This window comes from Drosophila santomea, chromosome 3R (genome assembly GCF_016746245.2).
Source record: "Drosophila santomea strain STO CAGO 1482 chromosome 3R, Prin_Dsan_1.1, whole genome shotgun sequence".
NCBI classification, from domain to species: domain Eukaryota; kingdom Metazoa; phylum Arthropoda; class Insecta; order Diptera; family Drosophilidae; genus Drosophila; species Drosophila santomea.
Genome location: NC_053019.2, coordinates 21,752,051 through 21,770,029, shown reverse-complemented (window position 1 = coordinate 21,770,029; position 17,979 = coordinate 21,752,051). Strand labels below are relative to the sequence as shown.

At 45.8% G+C, this 17,979-nt stretch overlaps 1 protein-coding gene across 2 annotated transcripts in view; it reads right to left on the bottom strand.

The window, feature by feature from the left end:
- Positions 1–13,360, bottom strand: part of LOC120453495 (lachesin) — a 46,434-nt gene extending 33,074 nt beyond the window's left edge. Inside the window, exon 1 of one of the 2 annotated variants that reach the window (XM_039638232.2) lies at positions 13,261–13,360. The gene's annotated coding sequence lies outside the window, so the exon portion shown is untranslated. Of the gene's footprint in view, positions 1–12,443; positions 12,554–13,260 lie in introns of those variants that run through there. The other variant, XM_039638231.1, reaches the window with a different exon arrangement.
- Positions 13,361–17,979: the final 4,619 nt, after the last annotated feature.

The following is a 17,979-nucleotide window of genomic DNA, read 5'->3' as shown; positions in this document are numbered from 1 at the left end:
CTTTCGCTCCCGCTGGCTGACTGGCTGCTGGCTGCGTGAAATGCAATTTCTCATATTTGCATAACTGCAGACAGCAGATAGCTCAAAATAAAGTTGAAAATTTCGCTGCGGTGGCGGGGCAACAACAAAGCGGCAGCAACAGCAACAACTTTAATATTGCCTGGCCGTGCTGCGTAATTGCCTCCCTTCCCCCCCAAAAGACCCACAACTTTAGTCCCGATCAGCCACAAGTGCACTGCGCGAAACGTATTAATTATAATGTATCTTGAAAACAATTATTTCACTAAGAATGATAGCTAGCAGAAATCCTATTACGTTTAATTGCAACTAATGATTGTGAAATAAACATGTATTTATCAATACTAATGTGGTAATTAAGCTAATAATTTATCACTATAGGAAATACGCATCTACTTTAGATTCTGTGCTTTTTCTGGGTGGCTTACTTTTGCCATTTGGCTGAATAAGATTATCTTAAGTGATATTCTAGAACTGTTAGAACAAAGTACACTTACGCATAAATAGGCACTTTTGTGCAAGTGTACTAGATTATGAAATACCATAAAAGCTTATGTGATGAAAGCATGCTTATGTTGTCTGCGAAAAAGTTATTCTTGTTAAGTCTCCCAAGCTTAGCTTATTTGCAGACACATTAAGTCACATATAAGATAGTGAATTAGAAATAATGGAAGCCACGAATGAAATAAATAATGCATCGCTAATGCAATAAAATAAGATAGAAAATAATCAAACAACTAACTATTAAGTTAGGGCCTCACTGCTATCATAACGTTCTTAATCAAAGGACATATAAACTTCTCACTTCAGAGCGGGGCAACAGGTCTGCTGCAGTTATTTTCGCAATCGAAGAGCCCTCGAATTTCGCGGAGTGCATCAGCATAGCGGCTGCAACAGCGGAATCCCTTCCGCCTGGCGCCACTACATAGTCCGTGGGTTTCCGCCAACTGTGCGCTCGATTTTACAAAACAATACGGCAATGGAATGCGACGGGGCACAGCGGCAGCGGCAGTGGCAGTGGCAGCCACGCACACACAGCTGCAGGGGGCGTGGCCGTTGGATGGGGAAGTTGCAAGCACTGGGACAATGCAATACACCAGTACATGCATAAGACAAAGCATACTTTGGGGCGCAAATAACCGGAGCTGCGAACGGAAACCAAAATTGAGCGTCCTTCGCAACGACGAGCGCCCAGAACGAAAAAGGAAGCGGAGCGAGAGTTGGTTCCATTCTATTAGGATAAGCACAAATCACAGCTGGAGTGGAGCGGCGTGCAGGGGGAATAGTCGACTGGTCGGGTCCACTGGCCCACTGGACGCAGAAATTTTACGCACAAACAAAGCAAACAATGTCGGTGGCCAAAAGCAAACATAATTGATATCGTAATCAATTCAAAAATCTGGGGAAACTAAAAACAGCAAATGCTATGAAAACAGCGCTGTGGACACGGGACAAGTGCGGTCCCAGCCGCAGGCGGGCCAAGCTATGCACACAAGGAGCCACTGAGCCACGGAGCCACTGAACAACCCAACCACCCAATCAACCCAACCACCCACTGGGTTGGGCACCCATCCACGCTGCCCAAAACCACTTTCCCATCAGACATATGTGCTTGCCAGTGCGTGCCACTCAATCAACTCTGAAAAAGTCTACAAATATTAGCCCCTAATACCATCGAGACTCGCATGAAGGACGATGGGAGCGGATGGGAAGGACGAACTGCACCCACGTCCACGCCCATAAAAAAGTGGAATTGTATATAAAAATGAAGCAGCAGCAGCAGAGCAAAAGCAGCCGAGAGGCAACAAAAAGTGGCAGCTTCAAATAAAATTGTTGCGACAAAGGCGAAGGAGCAGCTGAAGGAGCAGTCCTGCCACAACGATAACATTAAGACGGAGTATCGAAAAAATGTGTAGTTCCGCACACACACACACACACACACACACCGTCTGAGGCGACACAAAAGCTGAATAACAACACAATCAAGCGTGGAGCTTGGCGGCTTTGTGGGTGGTCGCTGGGTGGCATTCTCGTTTGGCGAAGGAGCGGAGCCCCAAGGACGTGGCTGGAGGGGGGAGGGGGAGGGGGAGGCGCGAGCGTGTCTGGGCATAGGCAGCAGTACAGTATAAGATGCTAGCGCCAGGCGCAAGCGGCACGTAATAACATTTTTCTAAAGAAAGCGGCGGCAGCAGCAGCAAGAGCAGCAAATGCACTGAGCGAAATAATCTATACACTTAGATTTAGTCATGTATGACACAGATGTTAAGTGTAAGTATTCAGCTAGTAATAAAACATTTGTCGTCCACTTAATACAGCGTGCAGCTAATATTTTCTCTCAGTGCAGCGCGAGGACAACAAAATACCGTCACACAGCGAGGCAAACGAAGATGTCAAGCGAAGGAGCCGAAGGAGTCGAACTTGGGGCACCGAAAAGCAGCGAAAAATGCGAAAAGCGAAACAGTGGCAGGCAAAATAAAAAAAAGGACGAGGACGAGGAGGAGGAGGAGGAGGAGGAAATGTGCGTGGCGTGTCCTGGCTCTTGTGGAATGCTGTCAGGAGACAAGTTATTGTTTTTGATTTCATTTTTCTTGCGTTTCTGCGCTTTCGCAGCCGCCACTCCACTTTACGAGTTCGGGGAGTTCCAGTTCATACATATGTGCGATTTGGGGGACTTATTTCCATATGGGGAGATGCGGGACTAACCCCCAAATTGGTTAGTTCGGCTAATCGAGGTATTTTCGGTATTTTGGGCTGGGACACAGGAATCCGGCAGGATTTGACTCGCTTGGCTTGGCTTTTTTACGAGAGCCAAGCAGATTGGCGCTGGCTGCCTTATTATTATTATTATTACGATTATAAAAAGTTGCCCTAATCCGAGTGGGTAATTCATTTCTGAGAGCTAGACGAGCTTGATGGCGGATGGGGGATGGGGGGTGGTGGTGCGGCCTTCAAATCTCCGGACTCCGGAAAATGCCGGGAAACTATGACGGAAATCTTAACACTAAAGAACCCTTATGGGAATTTCAAATGTGCACGAAGTGAACGTGCTTTTCTTCTCAGCAGAACTAGTTTTTGGAGCACTCCCCAGCTTAATGTGGCCATATATTATATGTGTATATTTACAATCGAGACGGTTTATGTACACTCACAGGAGTACAAACTCATTTTAAATTAAATTATAAATTTGTGCTGACAGTTTTCACTATTTAATTAAGGCTAAATCACAATTGTCACTTCATTTGATAGATGATTTCGCTTATGAAAACCTAATAAGAACAACCAGCGATTCAAGGCAAAAGCTGTGTCAGCTTAGGCTTGTCAGGCAAATAAGCTCATACTTTTAAAGTTAACATAAGAGGCTTATTTAAAAAGGACTTGCCAGATAAGCCAGCTGTCGGATTGAATGTACTACAAAAATGTTTACTGTACAAATGGTGGAATAATTAGGAAGCAATCTAGTGGATTGTCTAGCTTAATGTTGAGCTGATTATCACTTGGCTCGATTTCGATTTCGATTTCTTAGCATATTTTAGTTTACTCTCTAATAGTTTTTTGATAAACCAAGAGTATTTGCAGTGCAAGATATGAGCTGGTGTAACTTTTGTAAATAATTGATATCCAGCAGAGGTTGAAGTTTACAGCATTCGCAAACTCCGATCATTAGGTGAAGTTTTCTTATCAAGTCTTATCCACACACCGCACTGCCTGAAACTGGAGAATCATCAAGTGGTACAGCAGCGGGTGCAAAAAAAACAAATAGGAAAATAGAATAAAAATAGAACTGAGAGTACAAAAAATGCAAACGATGTGAAAATGTGAATAAACCAGAAATGACAATCAATCATTCAGTTAGTTGCAGCAGCAAACTTCAGCAATTTGGGGACTCCCCCCCCTCCACCCCCCTTCAAAAACACCGCCCCCTTTTTGGATGAGGGGGTCATTAGGCCCCCCGCCTTCGAGCATTTTGTCAGCCGCAATTCTGGTCTGTTTCACTCGCAAACTAACTTTCGGGTAAACTTTCTAATAAAATAGCCCTCTATGCGCCCCAAGGTCCAGGGATCCTGGCAAGTTACTGTTCCCATTCGGTGGTTATCCTGCCACACCGCCGCTCGCAAAGAGAGAGTCCAAGGAGCAGCAGCAGCAACCAGAAGCAACCAGAGGCAACCAGAACCGCAACAGGGGCAACTGCAGCCGCCGAGAGTCGAGGATTCAATTCACTTTTGCTGTTGTTGCAGGCACAATGCAGTTGTCAGAGTTACGAGAGAAAGCTTTTTCCAACTTTCTCTCTCTTGGCTGCCCGTTTCCATTTTGTTCCGCCCGCGTGTGTGTGTGTGTGTGTGTTGGTAAGTTTGTCTGTGTGTGTGTGTGTGTGTGTGTGTACATGGCCGCAACATCCGTTACAATTTTTTACGACTGCGGCGCTGACGTTGATGTTACTGCCTTGTGTGCTGGTGTGTGTTAGTGTGTGTGTGTGAGTAAGTTAGGAGGGGGCATGCCACATTTAAGGATTGAGGTAATTTTTGTGGCCTCCTCCAGTAATGATATGGAATGTGTTGGAATTTCAAGAAGTTACTCCAGATTTCTTTATTTATTTAAATGAGCAGCCAGCGCGAATGCCACAAAGTCAGGGCCGTAGTAATGTCTGTCTGCGTTTGTGTCTGCCACGTTGTCTGTGTGTTGCTGCCCCTGCAACCGAGCTGGTGTGGCGGTGGCCAGCCAACCAGCATCTTCAATTGACTGACTGAATGACTAACTGACTGACTGACTAACTGACTGGCTGACTAACTGACTGACTGACTCACTGACTGAGTGAGCATACAACTAAATGAGCGTTGTTATCGGTCTCTGCCGCTCCCTCGGCGACTGTCTGTCTGCCTCTGAATCGCTCTACACGGCGCAAAATGAAGTGGTCATGCTAATGAGCCCCAATCAGTTATAATCGCTCTATGTCGACTGATTCCTGATTCCTGCTCAAAGGGAGCAGCTTAAGTCCTTAGACACTGGTCTAGCCATAGGTAGCCGTGGCACGTGCATGTGGCAAGCTCTGCTTAAAGCTATTTATAAAGTTGTAGTATCAAATAGAATTTAAATTATTTACTTAAATTAAAAAATACACTTCTTAGATTTAATTATATAAAAAATGTTCCAAATTTCAAAGTAGTACTCTCCAACTGCATAATATATACCTTCACAATTAAGCACTTGGTTGTATAAAAAACTTTTGAGTAAGTTGGTTTTAAAAGTGCAATTATACATTATTATTATATGTAAATTGTATGTCATTAACTCCCCTGACTGTCATTCCTCAATCATATTTTTCTCATAATTTCAGCATACCTTGACGAGGCCTAACTTTTTCTCCCAGTGCACCACCGTCTGACTGGGTGTGTGACTGTGCGTATAATTGTGAAGGCAACCTGCTGGTGGCGGCAGCTGGGTGGAGGTGAAGGTTCAGGCGACTGGAACAGGGAACAGGGAGCATCAGCCAAGGAGCAAAGAGCAGCCACAAGCGCTGAGCCAGCAGCAGCAAAGTCACAGGATGAGGTCGCAGGACGAAGGACGCAGGACGCAGGATGATGGAGAACAGAGAGCGGGGAGCGGAGAAGAAGATTCAACTACCCGCAATCCACAAGCAAGCAGCAACGTCATTGAAATTTATGCACGTTGTACTTTCGTGTAGTGATATTTGTATTGGGAATTAAAACTATGCCCCCGGGATTATATCCTAATTTTTGGCGCTGTTCTGCTTTGCTTGTTTCGCAGCCATCTCGTTCTTGTTCTCATTCCCATTTTCATTTCCATTTTCATTCTCTCGATGATGCCTTATTTACTCGCCCACCCAACCCACCTCATTTTCCGGGGCTGTCTGTCTTGGCATTGCCATTTTTACTTCTCATTGCTTTTGTTTGCCGTGTAATTAAAATAAAGGCGTGGAGTAATTGCCGAGGTCAGTGGGCAGCGGCAAACAACGTTGTGGATTGCTGCACTTGGCCACCCGTACGTATACGTAATGTTAACTAAGCTCACCGAGCAGTGCTGAAATTAACACTTTTTTCGTTACTTTATTTTTTTTGTTTTTGTATTTTTTTTTTTGGCTAGTTTCAGGTCGTTGGTGGGTTTTTTGTGTGTGGGCGGGTATTCCTTGGAGCCTGAGCTGTGAATTACCGAACAGCAGATAAAATTCTCAGTTTAACACTTTGTTAAAATGCCACCCATACGGCTGCGCTTACGTTCGTTTACGCTTACGTATACGCCATGTGGCGCGTCCGCCCATAAAGTGTGCCAACATTTGGCGCCCCGTGCCTCTTATCCCCCACAACACCAACACCATACCCAATCCAAATTCCATGCCCAAGTCCGACTCCGATACCAACCCACTTAACTGGACTTTGGTCACGTTGCTGTGCTGCTGGTTGCCTTTCTCGGCGCTCGATGGGCAAGGCAATGGTTTGTTGGGCGCCTGCGGTAAATTTCATTTTGCAGGGCATCATTAGACTGAGACCCAGAGACCTAGATTTCCATGCTAATTGGATTCGCAATAAAGGCGTCCGGCGCCCGAGATCGAAGAATTCCAGCCGTCTTGGCAGGCAGGGAATTTGAAGAAAAATTAAATTCCCCAGTCAATGTGAATGTTTCATCTGCCACATTTTTGCAAATGAGTTATGACCGCAAAAGAATTTCGCCAGCCACAAAAACGAAGTGAATCAAATAAATTATTAAGAGCAAATTTGATGAATGGAGTTGACTGACAGTATGTGGGATTTCTTGGCAGCTAAAAAAAAAAGGATAAGCCAAAAGAAAAATCCAATACACAAACTGTCTGAGGGGCGGTTGACCTTTATGGTCTTTCCGAAATACTTAAAATTAACCGAGGAAAGTTTCGGCAACTCCACTTAACTTAGTGCAGCCCAGAGGCTATATGCTCGGTAGGAAACCCTGCAAATTCCTTGGCCAAGCGCATTTCACCCGCCTCCGTGTGACTCTAATCAGCGCTTAATTATGCATGCTTGCCGGGCCAAAAGGCCCCCATTAATCAGAATCATTTATTGCCGAGCAAGCTGCTCGAATTCAAACTCGAATCGAAATTCAAACTGGCAGCCAAAAAAGCTAAGCCAAGCTCGGAGCACGATGGCCCCAAATGGCCAAAAGGAAGATGAAGCCAGGAGCAGGACAACAAGGCAACTACTGCCAGCTAAGCCAAATTGTACGCTCAAGTGCCATAAAGCAATCAAAGTTGATATCAAAGTACCACACTGCTAACTTATGCTCTCATGTATTCAATTAGGACAGCTTTTCGAATGCCCTGCTCCTTGGAAGCCAGCCCCTCACCCCGCCCCTCTTTCATTTAAAAGAATTAAGCACTTTTCTGCATCGCAACCACAGCAGTGGAGATGACGAGACTGCTGCTGCAGCAGCTCCTGGCTTTGGTTCCTTCTGGTCCTGTTCCTTTCCGGGAGCTGCTCCTTCAGGAACTTTCAACAACTTCCTATGCCCAAAGTTTCCACAAATTAGTTATGCAAATTATGTGAGTCGCCTTTACCTCACCGGGACTCCATCTTCCACGGCTTCCAAGCCAACCATTCAACCATCCAACCATCCAAGCATCCCCCGCCACCAAAAACGCACCCCCAACTGTGATCCGGCATTTAAAACAATGGCTGGCGACCCTTGGCTGGCAAAACGCTCCCAAAAGTGAGTCCTCCGAGCAGAAGACCAGCCCGATTAGGACGCATAACAAAGTAGAATTTGTGTAAGTTCGTATTTAACATGCTTTATGCATTCCTCAATTATAAATAGATTAAAGTCCCGAATAGACTAAAGTTAAATGTTAACTTTCCGGCCAAGGCGGACACCATTCACAAAGCAATTAACGCAACAGCTCCCCATCTCCTGCTCCCCTGCCTCTGATCCTCATGCCTCCTTTTAGGCCGAAAAGGAAAGGCAGGAACCCAATTTAACTGACTGCCAACTTTCCACAATCACAGCCCATCATCAATTTCAGATTTTGTTGTATGTTTTATGAAGCAGTCAAGGCACAGGACAGCCGCCCGTCAACCAGACACTTGGACAGACAAACAGACAGGCTCAGAGACAGTCTGGGATTGGGTGCGATGGCATGGCTGAAGGTGGGCTGTGGGCGGTGGGATGTGGGTGAAGCTGGGTGTTTGGGTAGTTGGGTGGTTGGGTGTCGCAGTGGTGTTCGGTGGAAAGTGAAAACAATGCCTGGCCGCAAACGGCTGAGCAATGGCTGTCCAGGGAGGCGACCGCCTGCCGAGTGTGTGCGGATGCTTCTTGCTGAGTGTTTACTTAACCGTAAGCCTGACCCACCGACCCACCGACCCGTCCATGCCGACCAATGCCACCCACCAAACCCACCGACCCCCCGGCAGTGAGCTGAACTTGAACCACATTGAAACAACAAAGGCGAGCAGATAAAGCAGCGATGGGTAAAAAAGGGTTCGGACGGGCATCTTAAAGGATTGCTCAAGTTGGCCAAAACCAATATGTAAATGTGCGTGTTGTGATTAAGCACAAAAGCAGAGTAAGCCAGATACAAAGACGGCCAATTGGACGCAGGACTGCGGACAGACGGACGGAGGAACGGAGTTTTCTTGTCCGATGCCAAAGTCCCGAAAGCCAAAATCTTCAACCACACCGCACACACATAATGTGGGCCAAAAACGAAGCCAAGCAAAAACGCAGCCTTGGCTAACTTTACACACCTCAAGTGTTTGTTTAGGTTGCTTTGCTTTGCCTTACTTTGCTTTGCTTGGGGTTTCGGTTTTTGTTTGAGCGATGGTCGACCTGGTCGACGAGTCCTGGGGTCGGGGAAAAACACTTAGGAAAAATTACCAAAAAAGAGGATTAGTGCAACTCGTTCAACTTGGAAGCAAAACCAATGCGCAGTGGTCAAAAGTAGTTTCGCAATCCCCACAAAAACTTCGCAAAGCATTTGCAAGTGCCCGCAAAAGTCCACAATGAATCTTAAATATGCTTCAAACACTTAAATTATTATTAGGCGTGTTAGACAACCAACCATTTGTAGTGCATTTTGTAAGGATATGTTTCGAGTGTGCATTAATATTATTTTAGTGAACTGAAGTGCAAGAAAATGCACCACATATGTATGTGAATTGTAATTGATTCTTATTATATTTATGTAACGTAGTATAAGTATGTTATTAAAATTCAATACAACATTGTTCAGGCAAGCTACTTATGTGAACTGAAAATACATGAGTGTCTTGCATTAGGAAGATTATTTTATTGTAGTGTAAGGGTAGATTTTGCTGTGGCCATTTGACGCCTTTGTTGTTTCTGGCCAGCGGTATTATAAATCTTGCCCGCAATGTAGAAAGCGATCAGATCCCTGCTCCTGCTCCTGCTTCTTCTTCTGACCCAGCCACCCACTCCTCTGCGCATCCAAAAACAATGGCCTGGAACCCTATTAGCGTAGAGCAATCCACCTTGGCCGACAATGCTCCACAGGAGTGTGTGGAGTTTTAAGGGGTCCGGCCATAAATTGCAACCGCCAGGTGAGCGGTATGTGGGTGCGCGTTGGTGGTTTCAGGTGGTGCGAGGGGGCTAATGGGTCACTACTTGATGTATCACACAAACAGACACAAATGATATTTATGCTGCCGCCGTTGCTCCTTTGCCAGCTCCTTCTCCTTCAGCTCCTTTCTCCAGCAGTTCCTCCTTGGACTCCGGCTTCTTGGGCTTCGGCGGTGGAGCCCGTGAGGCTTCTCACGGCCAGAAGCCGCGCTCTGCTTGGTGTAATAAAAACTAAAATCCGCACAACAATATGTGCGAGGATAATGCCATTTCCGTTTTATGGGATATCCTGTTAGTCCTGTGTGTGTGTGTGTGTGAGCGTTCGCATATGCGGGGCTTCCTCAAGGAGCCCCAAATCTGAGCGAACGAGTTACGACTACACCGGGCCAAAAAGAAAGCTATTGCGGTCGCCATTTCAGTGATGGGTTGCGATAGGATTCGCAGGACGTAAAGGCCACGTTGGCATGCGTGCGAGTCGGGAATGAATGGATCAGGGATCAAATTTTATGGATTGCCCTGGCGCATACTTGGTGTACATATACACATACACACATACTTCGCACACTCACATGATAATGAAGTCAGAAGTAAGGAATAAATTCCACAAATTTCATTATCCTGAAAAGTGGGAGTCAGTGGAAAGTTAAAGTGCGGGGATCCGATAACAAAGGACTGGGGATTGGGAAATTATTGGAATTCGAGTTCTGGCAAGGTTATGTAAAAGATTTTCTTCCCAGCCTTTAAATAAAACTAATTTATTAAGTCGACAATAAATCGCTGATAAATGGCAGCCTCAAGGCATTATAAGGCACACATCCACAAATCGTATTGTGCCAGTGCAAGCAACTTTAAGCTCAAGTGATTTTAATTTAAATAAATATGTTACAGGTGAAATACTAATCAATTGAAATAACTTATCAAAACCGAAACGAGTAAAGAACGCCCATAACTTTCCCCAACGCGGACTTACAATCAGCTAATCTGTCCTACATATTTGCATATCGCCTCGGCTTCAGCTTGGATTACGATGGTTATTCATTAGCCGCATTCCTGGACGCCCTTGGCCAACAACTGGGACGCTTGCTGCGGTTAGCCGCAGGACTTTCGTCCTTCTTCTTACCCCTGCCCCGAGCAACTCAACTATTACCATCTCTTTCCGAGCCAAAACTGGGCAAACCTTTTTTGCGCAGTGTGTGTGCGGAACGGCAGAGGAAAAACAAACGTCCGACTGCCGGGAAAATCTGTATAAGTGTGTGTGTGTGTGTCTCTGTATGTGTGATGTAAAAAGCGCAACCGGAGAGGAGACGGATGGACAGCAGGACGGCGGGTAGGGAAAAGGGGGAAGGGGGGCGGAAGCGGAAGGGGAAAGCCGGAGAGTAAGAAAAACCATAACTAAATCCATTGCCATAGGAAAATCCAAAGCAAAGTCTGCGATGCAAATAGTAGAGATTATGGGACTGCAGATGTATGAAGAACGAGATGGAGCTGGATGTGAAACCCAAGGCGCGACTGTGAAGGACCCAAAAGGGATTCAGGACGGGGGGACGACAGAGGTTCCCGGCAGAAGGTGTTATGTGTACGTGTGTACGAGTGTGAGAGTGTACGAGTGTATGAGGCACAATAAATCTTGCAAGGGTGCCGAATGGCCGGGCAAAGGGGGCCGGAGGCCTCAGGTCCTGAATCCTGAATCCAGAATCCAGAATCCTGGATCCTGGGCATTGGCATGGATCTGAGACGGGACTTTGGCCCCTCCCATTCCCCCATCCCTGACTACCCTGCACCACCAGGAGGACGGACCTTCTGCCACCCAATGCGCGCACGCCCCGTCAGTGAAAACCAAAACCAAATAAAACTGACATTATGCGAAAAGCGAAAGCCATAACTAAAAGTTGGATAACGTGGCCATGATGATGAAGCCGAAGTGGAGTGGGCAAGAAATCCGTAGCTGAAGCAGCCGTAAAGTTGATACTAAACCAAAGAGCAGAGCTGGCAAAGCTAAAACAAATCGGAGATGCTATTGTCAGGAGCTCTGGACGAGCAGGAGCCATAACAAACGCGATTAAGTGATGGTGTGGAAAATAGATAATAGAAAATTATTACAAAAAAATATAACTAGCTATTGAATTACGTACAAGTAAAAGCCATTGTTTGCACTTTACATCAAAATGTTAAAGAGACACTCTGGAAATGATTGGCAGTTTCAGTTGGCAGTACTGCAAAGCTTTTCATTTTATTCATTTTCATTTCATTAAATGTATAACTCCTTCAATTTCCTATTATGGAATTCAGCGATTGCTTAAAAAATTATGAAAAGAAATTCCCGGCCATTCAAAATGACATTAGGATATGATTCTAATTGCTGCCCCGGAAAAACTTAATTCACTCCAACAGGTTTCAATTTGAACATCCCAGAAGCTCCTTATTGGATCATTAAATCAAGAGCGACTGAGCTGACCTAAAAAACTGAGAGTGCTTAAATGCTGCTAAGCGAACTGAGTTTGTTCCTTAATCGCCTTCAGGACCAGCCAGCACCTCCCAGGACCTCCCAGGACCTCACAGCACCTCCCATTACCACCCAAAAGGTAAATCCACGGCCTGAGCCCGCGAATCCAAACCACCTCGGAGTGCACCACAATGGATTTGCCACAGCCAACTCCACGGCACGAGCTGAATATTCTCCGATTTTACCCTTTCTGGGTGCTGGGCGCCAAATGTTGCTAGGAGGTGGGTGTACACAGATATCGGGTATGAAAAACAGAAACAGGAAAATAGAAATGATAGCAAAGTTGCAAAGGGAAGCGTTGCGGGCGGGCGGACTGAAGTGGTTGGCTGGAACGGAAATCGACTTTGGTAAGGAGTTTTTCTCGTACCTGTGAATCGGAATCTGAACGCTGGCGCTGCACCGAAGTTATGCAAATGTAAAGTTGTTCGTGCCTGCTCCTGGCTGCTGGCTGCTGAATCCTGCGGCAGGATCTGCTACACCTTCTCCTTCTGCTCCTGCTGCTCCCACTACCGCTGTCAATCGAAGGCGATGTCGCGAGTGCTAATGACGTTTGCTTTGATTGCGCCCCGCATGCGAATCCAAATCTGAGCCACAACTCACAACTGTCATTTTCGCAAGGATATATGTATGTAAAAGTATGTATGTATGCGCGAGGATAGAATGGCTTCTTGAGTGTCTATCTCAGCTGGTACTCGCTGCTCAGCACAGCAGCTCCTCACCGGAACTCTATTTATTTAATTTGCATGCAATTTTCAATTTTTATGCGGAATACTTGGCATTGACAGCAAACGATGCGCACATTTCGCATCGGCAATGCACAATAGAAATTGAATTGCAAAAATTTGTTTGCCCGTCCAGGGCAGCGGCAGCAGGCAAATGGATTGCGAACACAGTGGAATAGCGGATTTTGAGGGCTCTTCACGTCTTCACGCCAATGTCACAAGGAGCCGCATCCAAGGAGCCAGCGTGCTGAACAAGTTGAACGAGTTGAAGGAATCGCACAATTTGGCGGCGAAGATGTCAAGTATACGCCGCGTTGCCAGTGCCACACTGACTGCAATTACAATGGTGGCCAACAACAAAAGACGCTATGCCGGTATGCCCCCAAACACACACATACAGAGACTAACGCACACGGGCACACACGACACACGACACACGGAGTTGAAGCCACAAATACGTACGCTCCGCAGGATCCAGAGCAGAAGTCTGAGGCGAAGACAGGCGACAGATCCTGGGGTTGTGCCGTCGCCACTACTGTGTGCGAAATAAATGTACGCGCACACACACGCTCACGAAAAAATCGCGCGAAATTTGGCGACAAAAACCAAAACAAAACAACAACTTCGTGGGATCACGATGAATGTTTCGAAATTGCGAAATGCGAAATGCAGCTGCTCTCCACCACCGAACGCTCCGAAATTGAATTCGCAACTGAGCCAGGACGACAAAGGATGCTGCCATCTGGAGCCGAAACAACTGGACTGCCACGAAGGACATCCGACGAGCGGCACACGATGATGCGAATGCTTCGGATGCTGGCTGAAAAGCAGAGCTTTTTTGGCGAGAGAGCGAGAGGAACTGGCATTGGCGACGTGTGACTTCGTTAAATTTCTGCGGCGACAGCACACAAAACGGATTCGGAAGCGGAAGTAGCAAGTAAGCGAGCAAGGAGCGCTCTGTGGCTATGTGTGTGTGCCTCTGTCTGTGTGTGCCTCTGTGTGTGGATGGGCGCGCTGAGTGGGTGGAGTGGCGCTGAAGTGGGCGAAGTAGCGCCAAGTGGCTGGCTAAAGTCGACTCGCGGAGCACGACCAGAATGGAAGTTTGGTGTTTGTGTTTTGCAATGCCAACTAAACACACATGCAGCTCCACACACACACACACACACACACACTTGATATCCCTATAATAATATATATTAAAGGCATACATACCTACGTCGTGGCATCAATATTCACATTCGCACTTGTGCGAGTATTTTCTGATTTGCTGCAATCGCGTTTGCCAACAACGAACTTGGCTAACAACAACAGCTGCCGGAGTCGCAGTCGCAATCGTAGTGGGGTATTTTCCAGCGGATGTTTGGTAAATCTTTGGCGCCGGATACCAGCGCTGTCTTCCCCGGAGTCACAGCCCCGCCCCCTTAGATCACCGCCCCCCGCGAGACACGGTTATACTCATTTCATATCTTTCTTGTTCTTACACAGAAAGGAATTTCTATTAGCTATGTAAAAATAATGTCCTATTTATCACATGAAACATTTCTTCATTTTTAATCAATTTATTTATTATCTCATAAAACGGTTGTTTTTATTTCAAGTATTATAATTATTATATTTTTAAAGGTACTCTCACCTTTGGTAGCCTAAGACATTATTCGTATAAAAAAGATTTTAAAAAGTATAAAAACTGTACACTTTTCTCAGTGTACATAGCCTGTACCCAGGGGTGTGTATGTGTTGGTATCGATAACTAATAAAAGCATTACATTTATGTTAGAGCCAAGCGCTGTGGCCCCTCTTTTCCCCCCTTCTGTTTCGTCCTGAGCAATAATTCAGTTTTCATTTCTCTGTTTTCCTCAGTTTCTCATTTTCATTTTGCAGCCAGTGCATGTGTGCCCTTCCGCCCCCTCCCTCTCACACTCTACACTTTCCCCACACTTTCCCCATACATTTGCCACAGTCATGGCCAACTAATTGGAAACAGTAGCCAGCTGCGCTGGTTTGGCACATTTTGTTACTGCAGCGGCTTTAAGAGCTGGCTGCTGGTGTCTCGTTTAGTTGCCAATTGCTTAGTTGATTTTCATTGTCTGCCCTTTGGGCCACACTCACAGGTGGCTAACAGGGGGAGTGAAATGGGTGGAATGGATGGACTGGGTGGAAAATGCAGGGGTTTTTCCGCTGTATTGGCTTGTAAGTGAAACGATAAACGCTGTAGCTCGCTGTCATTAATTGGCTGCCGGTTGATGTTTATGTCGTTAGCTCTTCGTTACTGCAAAGAGGGAAAAGCGGATTGGATGTTTAATAATCACCGCACATTCAGCTGGTTTTCAGTGATTTTCCTGCTCTTCCTCAGCCGCTTTTAGCTTGATATTCAATTAACTTTCGAAGGACAAATCTAGGCAGGATCTGTTAGGGACAGCCAGGCAGCATGTTAATTAATAATGTTTGTGCTCCCATCTGTGTATCTGGGTATCTGTGTATCTGGTTACTGCTAACTGGTAACTGGTATCTGGCTGATCTGGTGCTGTGCTAATGTTTAGGCCAGGCCAAAAGGAACTATTCTCCATTTCCTCGCCTCAAACGGCTTCCGTCTGATCCTGAGAGCCACGCCTTCGTCTGCAGCCGTTCGTCCTTCGAGCTGTTTTTGTCAGGTTGCTGCTGCTGCTGCTTCTGCTATTACTGCTGCTGCTGCTGCTGCGTTCACCTGCCAGCGAGGGCGAAAAGAAAATATCCGGTTTTCAACCGCAAACTGCACTTTTCTACCCATTGTGCCTGGCTCCATTCGTTATCCTGCCACTGCTCCTGCTGAGTGGCCCCATCCCAAGCCCATCCCCATACAGACGGAGCAAAGGACACGGACAGACACACGTTCGGGACATTGAATTTGTTTTGGGTTTTGATTTTTCGATTTCAGATTGCACGTTTGAATGGCCAGGACCAAAACCAAGACCAGGAGTAAAATCAGATTCAGAATCAGATCCAGGCCAGGAGCTGGTTTCAGAAGGAAAGACGCGACGGCAAGGAAACGGGTGCCGACCCAAGTCCGACAAATTCAAGTCTGAAGTGTTGACTGCCACATTTATCGCAGCTGCATCTGCAGCCACATGAAAATATTCGAATTGATTGCAAAGTGCTGGCCATTCAATAAACTAATTAAATACAAGTGGCGTATAATTAATTTGCTGTCGAGCACCGATTTCTTGGGGATATCCGGGGAATTGAATTTTTGTTTATGCCCATCCTTAAACTAATTAAATTCACCAGTCTGCAGAGTGAGAGCAGAGCCTTTTGCCTCTAGTTGCCATCTAGTTTCAACATTGTAGATTCAAAATTCATCAATTTTCAGCTCGATTCGCTCTTGCTTCGAGCATTCAAATTGTGTTTGCATTCTCAATTTTCATATTTCTCATATTTCTGGCTGCTTTTCCCTGCATTTCCCTATTTCGTGTCGTGTTTGTCTTGGCCAAATGGAAAAATGCCGAAGTGAAAATCATCTCAGTTTCACTCCACAACTCCAGAACAAAGGAAGTGGAAATTAAGTTAATTTTGCAGTCACACTCCGGGGCTGGCTTTAATAAATATTGGAGTCCGTTGGCCAGTAATCGAGTAATCGGCTAATGAATCAGTAGCAAGACCAATCCTCGAATGCACTTTTCCATCAGACGGTGCAAAGGCTTGCGGGGATCCAAGGATGTACATAGAAAGGCTTGTATCTCCCAGTTAATGCACAATGGCTGCATTTAAAGTCTTCTCCAGCTGGGAGCTCATCAAACTGGCATGCATGGCCTGGCCACATAATTGCAAATGACACCGCAAAGGGAAAACTGTTTCAAGTCTACTTCTTAGGCTCTTTTCCAGCTTTTTTCCCTGTTTTTTCCCCTTTTTTTTTCGTGCCCATTTCCCCCTTTTTTGTCCTTTGAGCCCTTTGACTGTGGCTGTAGCTCCAGCTGCAACTGCAATTGCAACTGAAAGTGCAACTGCAACTGCACCTGGCAGCACTTTCCACTGCTTTCCACCGCTTTCCACTTGTTTACCACTTTTTGTTCTGGCCTTGGCTTAGCTTTGCTGCCATTGTTGCCGTTTGTTTGTTGCTTGTTTGTTGCATATCGGGGAATAAGTATTTCTGGCATTATGGCTATATGAGTGCCCGGACACACGGTGAAAAACAGGAGAAAATAGAGAAAAACCCGGGCAAAGGAAAACAGAGAAAAGAGACAACTCTAATACACTTAACCCTTGGCTGAGCTCACGGCAATCCGCTCTGCGATTTCCCTTGACTGGCCGTTTTAGAAAAGCTCTTTTTTAATGGATAAGCATGGGTTTGCGGGAAATGGTTTTACAATCTCCCTAGATAAGAATTTCAAATATTCATTGGGGCCAATTATAAGGCAATCTTTTCTTTAAAGTTATTTATGTTACTTCCGTATTTGCGTAGAAAATAAAGCAATATAGTGCCTTTTGAAAAATAACCAATTCCTGTGATTATAACCACGCTTTTAACATTATTAAATTCCCCTTAAAAAGTTCGAAAATGGTTTTTATATGCCCCACGATCTTGAAAGTGGCATCAAACTTTATCTGGACCAGTGCGAATGAAGTGAAAAGGTCAATCAAAGTTTTGTCGAAGTATCCAAATTATCCAATGGCCCAGTCGAGAAGGGTTAAACTGCTGCGGGAAGGTTTTCATGGGAGGCGTCTCAGGCCGGATTAACAGGGGGCTGGCTGCTCCATTCTCAGCCCCCTCAAAAAAAACAAGAGGACAAAGAGAAAAGCTGAGACTTTGCCACGGCAAAGGATAGTGGCAATTGAACCGGCACTGGATGTCTCAACTTTTGCAGCTGCCATATCCTTGCCACAGGTCCTGCAGCTGCGAGTCGATGTCTAAAAAGCTGCTGCAAACGTTTTTTGGGCCTTATGCCGATGCCATTTTTCTCGTTGTTTACCAAGTTTTCACGACTTTGGTGCTCTTTGCCAAGCTTGTTTGTTTGTTTGTTTGTTCGTTTGTTGCCGTCCGCCTGGTTCGGTACTTTTTTCTGTCCGCCCTTTACAGGCATCCCTCCTTGGCATCCCCCCAGAATCGGCGTTATCGAGTTGATTGATATTTTTAAATTATGTGCCGCAGTCGGCATAAATTTAAAAATTTTTTTTCGGCTACCGCTCCAAGATGCTGATGCTCTTAAT